Here is a 9,361-nt window from a genome sequence, read left to right as displayed (position 1 = left end):
AACTATATCTAACTATATCTACACTACACTAAGTGATAGCAGTTAACGCAAATAGAACTAGGTACCCATTTATTGGATATTCAGGATTATTTTGCAGAGGTCTAACAACCAAACCCGTTCTCTACATCCAAATACATGACATATTTCGCACGGTTTCAACCTCTCACAAAATTTCCGAGGGATAAACTTGTAGAGAGTTCGAAATAGTCAGCATTTGACTCGTATTGGGTCTATGTAACAATGTGATGTGATTTGTATTACATAATGTTTTGTATCGTAAGGTAAAAAGTAGTATACTACTAAGGGGCTGTTTAGTTAAGGGGGTGTTTATTACTATACATCTAGTAAAGATGGGACTACAGGACAATGAAGTCTGTAGAATATGTGGCGAGGAAGACGAAAAATGGAACATTATGTGTGAATGTGAACCCTCGCCAGATCAAGAATGAGACTCTTTGGCGACGGATACCCCGCACCAGGAGACTTTAAGGCACTATCGCTACGCCAAATCATCCAATTTATGGACGAGGTGATAAAGGCAATAGAGTAAGTGCGAAGGAGGGGTAATTACACAAAAGATCCCTACGGGTCGAAGTGTATCCGCAAGGACCCCTAAATATAAGATATGATAAGATAAGGGGCTGTTTCACCATGCATTGATTAGTGTTAACTGACGGTTAAAATGTGATGCCGTCTCCGTCTATTCGAACAAAACAAATAGAGACGGCATCACATTTAACCGTCAGTTAACAATAATCAATGGATGGTGAAACAGCCCCTAATTGTAAAATACTCACGGCTATCCAAGTCAGGGATGCTGACACACGTCCCTCAAGCGTTGAATGTCCATTTGTGGAAGGGGCATTCTATGCAGCTCCCCTCACAGTGCCCCCACCCCATGTTGGCCCCAAGTGGGGGCAGTATGCGTCTATCGCAGCGCGCGACACCATCTTCACCGCGGTATACAGCGAAATTATGACCTGGATGAGATTTTTCTTTAGCAAAATAGCAGTAATACTTATACGTTTAATGATGTAGTTAGATATTCAAGCTTTTATCCGTACTAGCTTGTGCCGCGGATTTTGCCCGCATTGTACTTTACTAAATGTTCTTCCATAAAAACTTTCTCTCTGACAATAACGAACGCTAGAAAAAAGAATTAGTGAAATCGGTCCAGCCATTCCGAGTTTTGCGCTTAGCAATACATTTCACGATTAATTTTTATTTTATATGTATATATAGTAATAATAATAATAATATATACGAGTAGATAGATCATTTTCGTAGGCACATTTTTGTTGACACGGTAGACGAGTCTGTTACAGTTTCCAGGTTGGTTTACTAATGTTTCGGCGAATAACGTTTGGCAACCTGTTTCATTTCGCAACTTTTCATTTCCCAACTGTTTAATATTTCTGAAACTGTAAAATATTCAGGGTTTTTTAAAACTAACCTAACCTAACCCAAAAGGGTTACACGATGGCCCTGAAATAAATCCTGAAATGATTACAGTTTAAAAGTTTGCGAAATGGAACAGGTTGCCAAACGTTACTTAGCGAAAAGGCAGTACTCGTTCCAGGTTATTTAGTACCTTTTGTTATGTACTTAACTTACCTAGGGCATCAACACTGACCACCCCCCCTATTTTTAAGTCCCTGCTTTCAGCAAGTGCGAACCAGCCGTTAGGGTAGGGCGGGTAGTTTGGTTCCCACCTGACGCGTCTGCAACGCCCGAGCTACCTTTATGTCCCTGTTCGCCCCTTTCGGTATATGATTAAAGCCCACGTCAGGGAGCTCCTGCAAAAAGAAAACCTCGTTTGTGCTGATTTCGGTGCCGTCGTGCCTGGGTCTTCTCCTCCCAGTTGTCTATAATGCCCGGTTCACATTATTCCAGTGAAACCGTTCCAGTAGCAGACACTGCGGTACTCGATCGATCGATCGATCTTGTGTAACTCGTTTGGATTGTGACGTGTGTCGCTACTGGCAAGATTTTACTGGAATAATGAGCGGAGTGTTCAGATGAATTATTCGGATTTTCACTGCCGTTCTTCGCGCAGGCGTCATTCATTTCATCCTCACCACCTCGATGATTGGCGATCTAGCACCGTCCGCTTTAAGCGAAACTTTTTTCCACGCACGACTTAAGTATGGCCCCGCTTCCTGGGACTGTTTCAGCTGTTACAGCTTAGGTATCTTTAAAAAACGAGCCTATCAGTCTCGCTAAGGGCCGGCAACGCACCTGTGATACCTCTCGTGTTGACAGGTGTCCATGGATGGCGGTGATTGCTTCCTATCAGGTGAACCGTATGCTCGTTTGCCCCCTCTTATACAGGATGAAATCTAGGACGTAATACAATATTAGTGTTTCGTCTGATTTGTTGAAACAAGTCCGATGAAATTGTCGGTTTCCATACATTGTTCATTTGAAATTTACCACGAGCTTTGCGGTGAAGGAAAACATCGTGAGGAAACCTGCACAAATCTGCGAAGCAATTCAATGATGTGTGTGAAGTTCCCAATCCGCACTGGGCCGCGTGGGAACTATGGCCCAAGCCCTCTTGTTCTGAGAGGGGGCTGTGCCCAGCAGTGGGACGTATATAGGCTGGGATGATACATTGTTCATGATTTCTTATTTCATAATGTAAGAAACCACATTTTTTTTTCAGACTTATATTTTATTTATTTTTTTGTAAAGAGGGGGGCAAACGACCAGGCGGGTCACCTGATGGAGAGCGATCACCGTCGCCCATGGACACCCGCAACACGAGGGGCATCACAGGTGCGTTGCCGACCCTTTTAAAAATTGGTAGGCTCGTTTTCAACAAAAGAGTTAATGCATTATATTACCCAGCATTAACTAACCACGAAACACTAATTTTATAGTACGAGTACGTACTAGATTTCACCCTGTATAAAAAAAAAGTGAACATACCAGTAATACATAGATTTGTCCCAGCCGCGCTCCTATTCGAGCCTTGCATATAACTTTGATCAGTTATTAGGAAGAGGTACATCATCATCATCCCAGCCTATATACGTCCCACTACTGGGCACAGACCTCCTCTCAGAACAAAGGGCTTGGGCCGTAGTTCCCACGCGGGCCCATTGCGGAAATGGGAACTTCACACGCACCATTGAATTGCTTCGAGGGTTGTGCAAGGTTTTCCTCACGATGTTTTCCTTCACCGTAAAGCTCGTGGTAAATTTCAATGTAATTCCGCACATGAACCCACGACCTTCTGCTTGAGAGGCGATAGGTCAAACCACTAGGCCACCACGGCTTAGGAAGAGGTACTTAGAGGTAAAAAGACGTAGAAAATTTAAAAAATCCGCGACATTGTCATTTCGAAGTTCAACATTTGAAAACGGCTGTACCGATTTTAATGAAACCTAGCTAAGAACGACCACAAAGAAACTCGCTTTCACGTAAAAAACTGCATTGAAATCGGTCTATCCATTGCTATGATGCCACAGATAGACATTGGTGTCAAACTTATAGCCCTCATTTTGCGTAGCCTAGCTAGTGGTTTGATCTATGGCCTCTCAAGCGGAAGATCGTGGGTTCAACCCCGAGCTCGCAATTCTTAGTTTTTGAAATTCATATGCGAACTTGCATTTGAAATTTACCACAAAACTTTACAGTGAAATACATCGTAAGGAAACCTGCGCAAACCTACGAAGTAATTAAACTTAAATTAAGTTGCTTGATAGTAGTATGTAAGTTCAAAAAGGAACTGAAGGAATGGCTAGTGGTTAAATGTTTTTATCTACATGCAATATCATAACTTCCCTATTATATGTTCAGAACGACTATCAAATGGCCTTTATTAAGAAACCTGGTATCTGCGGGTGCATCTTAATGATCACATTAAAGTACAGTGCATCTTAATGTTTACATTAAAGTATCGGTAATACTTTTTTTAACAATGCATATCTGTACATATTGTAGAAAACTTATGACATGCATTTAGATAATAATTATTATTCAGTCAAAGTCAAAGTCAGTCAAAGTCAAAGTCAAAGTCAAAGTCAAAGTCAAAGTCAAAATACAGGCCATATCTGAACATATTATAGAAAACACATGATATGCATGTAGATAAAGTTATGTATGCGGCTATACATAATTAGGCATTAAAACACTCGTGTGATCTTATTATGAAACGAGCCGCACACTCGTACTTAATGCCTCTCATTATGCACCAGCCACATAAATAACTATTACAATCTGTATGAATACTTCGTTTACTTTGGGACAAGGTCGATTGGTGTGAGTTGTCCCGTGATATTTATTTTATTATTTATATAACCTAACCGACAAAATATTGGAAAACCCCCGACTTTGTCACTTCAAAGTTAAATATCTCAAAAACGGCTAAACCGACTTTGATTAAACATATCTAAGAACCATCGCTAGAAACCCTGATTAAAAATAAAAAATCGCATTCTATCTGTTTAAATCCGTTTAAGAGCTACGGTGCCACATACAGACACATAGACAGACAGACACACGTAGCGGTCAAACTTATAACATACACTTATTTATAATCCTTAAAATACTTCCTGTTCGACTAAAACATAAATACCTAGTAGCCATAAATAATCATAGCAATCTGGAGCGTAGTTTAGTATTGATCAACCATAGTCATAATATATTAGGTCGATGACCTCAGGTAAATATGAAGTGCCCCGAGTGACCAACTACTTCGGTGATAGAACATTAAACAAAAGACTACCGTATTTGTTTAACAGCTTACCGGATCTAAAGTACTTATTTAAAAACAATGTTAACTAACCTTGTACAATTATGAGTTTACAATCATGAGCTTACCTGATAACATCCGCCTAGGAACTGATAAAAATAAATTTAAAAATACCCTTTAAAAGTATTTAGTAGAAACTCTTCCATGACATAGTTGTAACAATAATTATAATAGTTTTATGTAAGAATAAATTATACATTACATTATTTTATATTTTTATAGAGACTGCATCCTGCAGACAAACTGTGTAAACAGTTTTGCAGGGCTATGTGCAAAAAAACTATGTAAAAAATAATGTCAAATAAATACTTTTTCACTCAGCACCTCAAACAGGCAGGTTTTGCTATGAGAAATCAGTGTGCAAAATCGCATTTTGCTCACTCCGTGAGACAAAGTAACTTTTTTAATATTTTTTTTTAAATGCTGAGTACAGTGTTGGTCTACTCACTGAATTCCAAATATTTGAACTTTACTTTGATCTGTCATTTCACTTCAACTCGAAAAAAAGCAAGAGATAGGATCAAATTTGTCGATTACAAACTTAAATTAAATGTTTGGTATTAAAAATATATCGAAATATTTCCAAAATGTAAAATTTTCCCGATCTTTTAATAAAGTATGCAACCTCGTTGCACGAAAGCCGCTTCACTTGTTATTTTTTTATAAAAGAATTCCGTATACTGCCTCTACAGTATAATTATTATTTGTTAAATTGAATGATTTTTTAACAAATCTATTTATGTTTATGTAATAGAAATCTTAATAAAATCATATTTAAAGGTTTAATTGTTCAACCTTTTCAATTACCCCGAGATGAGGCTTTTTGCAGTATTAAAAAAATAAGTGTGACATTAGTACAAGAAGTAAGATTGCATGTTATGAGTATGCGATTTGTATTGTAGCTACTGGACTTTTTTTATGGTTTTAAATGTAATTATTATATTTGATAATAATCGGATTCTATTTTAAAAAAATGTGTTTGTTTTGTAAACAGGTAGGTATATGTGGTTTTATTCTTATGTTACATTTAAATTATGTTCTCGCTGCTGAGGTGAAAAATTGTATGTGTCACACGAGACCAAAGTTTTTTTGCATCTCGTGTATTTCAATCCCTTGCTGATCTCAGGATTCTAACCTAGAATCCTTTGCTTACTCGGGATTCAAAATCAACACTCGCAACAAAAAACACTTTGCTCTCTTGTTGCACAAATAACTATTTCATTCATTTCATTCATTATAACATACACTCTTTTTGCGACGGGGGTTAAAAACTACAAATAATTAAGATTGTTTTTTTTGGAATCTTTTTGTATTTTTTATTTCAATTCCAAATTTTTGTTACTTTTACGGTCATCCCGTAAAACCCATGTCGAAAATTTATACAAACTGAAACATAGATGCATAGAAAAACCAGAAAAACAGGCCTTTGCCCTGCACTTGGAGGAGATGTAAGCATGTATGTAGGTACTTATGTAAACAAAACTTTTTGGTGTCCTAAACAAAACAAGTGTATAGAACAAGCTTAAAACAAATTCTTACCTTCAAATATAAAATGGGACTCCAGTAAGATTTATAAATTACATAAACAAACAAAACTAATATCACAGATAACATTAGACCCAATTTATGGGCGTAGATGCACTCTAGGGCTGTTCGCAACGCGGCCAAAGCCAGTTTGAAATAAAAAAGCAATACGTCATTATCGATTTGACAGTTGGAAATGGCGGGGGACTTCATTTTGGCGGGTAATGCTTCTGACGTTGAACACTGGCCATCCACGCTAAGCATGGTCGCCTAAAACAAAGAAAAATAATAATAATTATTATTAATGAACTAAAAACAATTACTTTGCTCACCCGCGGCCTTACGATAGCTACGTCTATGCAACAAATGTATGTTCATGCAGCTCCTTCGCCTCCACACTGACAGAACACATATCACACAAACCTAACTATCATTATAATCAGAATAATCGTTTCGAACTCCACAAGAGCTCATCATCAGAGCATCAAAGGGTTTGTGGAGGAGCCGCTTGAGTACATATTGGTCGCATAGAATTGACGTTGTTATCGTAGGATCGCGGGTGAGCAAAGTAATTATTTATTTATAGTATACAAAGAATAAGTGGTGAAAAATGTCATTCTTTAACACCGTTTTTAATGCATAATGGTACTATAAGCAATAGGCGACCTTATCGCTTCAGGGCTATCTCTTCCAGGCAACCTTTACAATATAGACAGAAGTAAGGCACTTGTCTCACCGCCAGCGAGGAAACGATTGGCTATCGACTATTTTCTCGCTCAAGAAACGAACAAAAGATATAAGATCCTGTGTGAGTAAAAAAGACACATATATTAATAGTTGATCGCTGGCTGTTCACACTGTCGGCGAGAACTCGCTCTTACATCTTTTGTCGCAGCGACAAGAGCTATAAAACTCGCTGAGCTATAGATACTCGCTCAGCGATGTCAGCTTGGCGGCCGCCCCGCACGAGCGAGTCGAGTAGAGCGAGTAATCGCCCGTCGCAAGCAAACACTCGCTTACAGCCGAGCGACAAAACTAACTCGCTTCTCGCTGCTCGCCCACTCGTTTCTAGTTACTCGCTCTACTCGCTTCTCGCTCATCGTCGGCGGTGGGACAAGTGCCTAAGGATTACATTTTAAGTAGCAGGTTCACAGTAGGTCAGAGTAAATCACTAAGTTCAATATTGCAAACACGGCCGGCCGACCGCTAAGAACCAATGCTAGAAACCCTGCTTTCAAATAAAAACAACCGCATTCAAATTGGTTTATCCGTTTAAGAGCTACGGTGCCACAGACACACATAACGGTCAAACTTATAACATCCCTTTTTGCGTCGGGGATTAAAAATAGCCATGAACACTTTTCGATAGGCGATCATAGACGTGTTTGTAAATAACTAATATTTAGTAGAAAAAATATGTCTCATCTGGTTATCAGATAGGTGAAGGTCGAACTTCACCGGCTCTTAGACCAGTAATAAACATTGTTGTTAGTTTATTTATACGTACCTGTGTGTCTATCTATTTAGTTTTATTGTGTACTAGCTTTTGCCCGCGGCTTAGCGCTGTTCCCTCGGGTACTCTGCATTTTTCCGGGATAAAAAGTTGCCTATGTCACTCTCTGGCCCATAAACTATCTCTATGCCAAAAATCACGTCCATCCATCGCTCCGTTTCGACGTGAATGACGGACAAACATACAAACACACACACTTTCGCATTTATAATATTAGTATGGATATAGATATACACTCAATACAGTAAGATACAGAAAACACTGGTATAATTATAGGTGTTTTCCAAGGTAAGCAGTAGGCAGCCTTATCGTTAAAATATCTTTTTAGGGTTCCGTAGTCAGCTAGGAACCCTTATAGCTTCGCCATGTCTGTCCGTCTGTCTGTCTGTCTGTCCGCGGGTAAGCTCAGAGACCGTTAGTACTAGAAAGCTGTAATTTGACATGAATATACATATCAGTCACGCCGACAAAGTGGTACAATAAAAAAAAGTAAAATAGAAGAAGAATAAAATAGTTAGTATATTTTTTTAGGGTACCTCCCATAGACGTAAAGTGGGTGATTTTTTTTATCGACTAACCCTATATTGTGGGTTATCGTTGGATGGGTCTTTTAAAAGCATTGGGGGGTTTCTAAGACAATTTTTCTATTCAGTGATCTGTTTGCGAAATATTCAACTTTTAAAGTGAAAATTTTCATTGAAATCGAGCCCCCCTCTAAAATCTAAACTGTTGGGTGGAAAAATTTGAAAAAAATCAGAATGGTAGTAAATATATCAAATTTACAAGGAAAATTATAGCGGATAATGCTTAAAATATTGCTTGAGAATTATTAGAAGTTTAAGAGTAAATAGCAGCCTAAGGTATAAAATATACCTAAATTTGGAAGATTCGTTACACAATACGAAATCCTTAGAAAATTTTTACTTATATCTGAAAATATTAGTTCGTTTTTAAACCACTAATGTAATTAGTAACTAAATATTAAATTTAAGAATACTCACTCTGTAATTTTATTGGAATTGTTGAATCGTATTATCGTAAAAGATTACAGGACTCCGACTACTTACAAAAATCTGAAATGTTGTTAACAAGGCACCGTCGAAGCTTATGCTAAGAAATCTTAGAACTTAACTAATAAATGTTGTTATCGCCCTCCCCCCTTCTTATAATCTTTGTTTAGATTTTAGGCTGTCTCCCCACCAGAGATGTGCGAGGGAGCTGAGCGGGGTAAAAATATGTGGAGCGGTGACTGTTCCCACCACAGATGTGCGAGGAAGCTGAGCGGTGGGTGCGTAGCGAGGACGTGGAACGTACTGCTTCCACCAGAGATATGCGGGAAAGCTGATCGGTGCGAGAATTTGAATTTATTTAAGGAACCTCTTCGTTCCATTCTCCATACAATCGTAGTCCCGGTCTCATTTGAAAACTAGGCAACAGAAATAGATGAAACTTTGTAAGTATGGACTAGACGTAATTATCTATGCCTGTGGTTTTTCAGATTTTCATATAAATGTGTAATATCAGAATTACAGGAGCTCAAAAGTCAACAAAAAAAAGATGTCAAC

General features: G+C 38.4%; 1 long non-coding RNA gene across 1 annotated transcript; it reads right to left on the bottom strand.

Moving 5' to 3' along the window:
- Nucleotides 1-1,706: 1,706 nt before the first annotated feature.
- On the bottom strand, nucleotides 1,707-8,931 carry LOC141444626 (uncharacterized). Its single transcript, XR_012453190.1, has 3 exons — nucleotides 8,798-8,931; nucleotides 6,299-6,553; nucleotides 1,707-1,796 (listed from the first exon to the last, which is right to left on the bottom strand). It is a non-coding gene; the product is annotated as an uncharacterized lncRNA (long non-coding RNA).
- Between the last annotated feature and the right edge of the window lie 430 nt (nucleotides 8,932-9,361).

The sequence above is a fragment of the Choristoneura fumiferana genome, chromosome 30, assembly GCF_025370935.1.
Source record: "Choristoneura fumiferana chromosome 30, NRCan_CFum_1, whole genome shotgun sequence".
In the NCBI taxonomy this organism is placed as follows: domain Eukaryota; kingdom Metazoa; phylum Arthropoda; class Insecta; order Lepidoptera; family Tortricidae; genus Choristoneura; species Choristoneura fumiferana.
The sequence above is the reverse complement of the archived record's forward strand: the minus strand, read 5'-3'. Positions and strand labels throughout refer to the sequence as shown.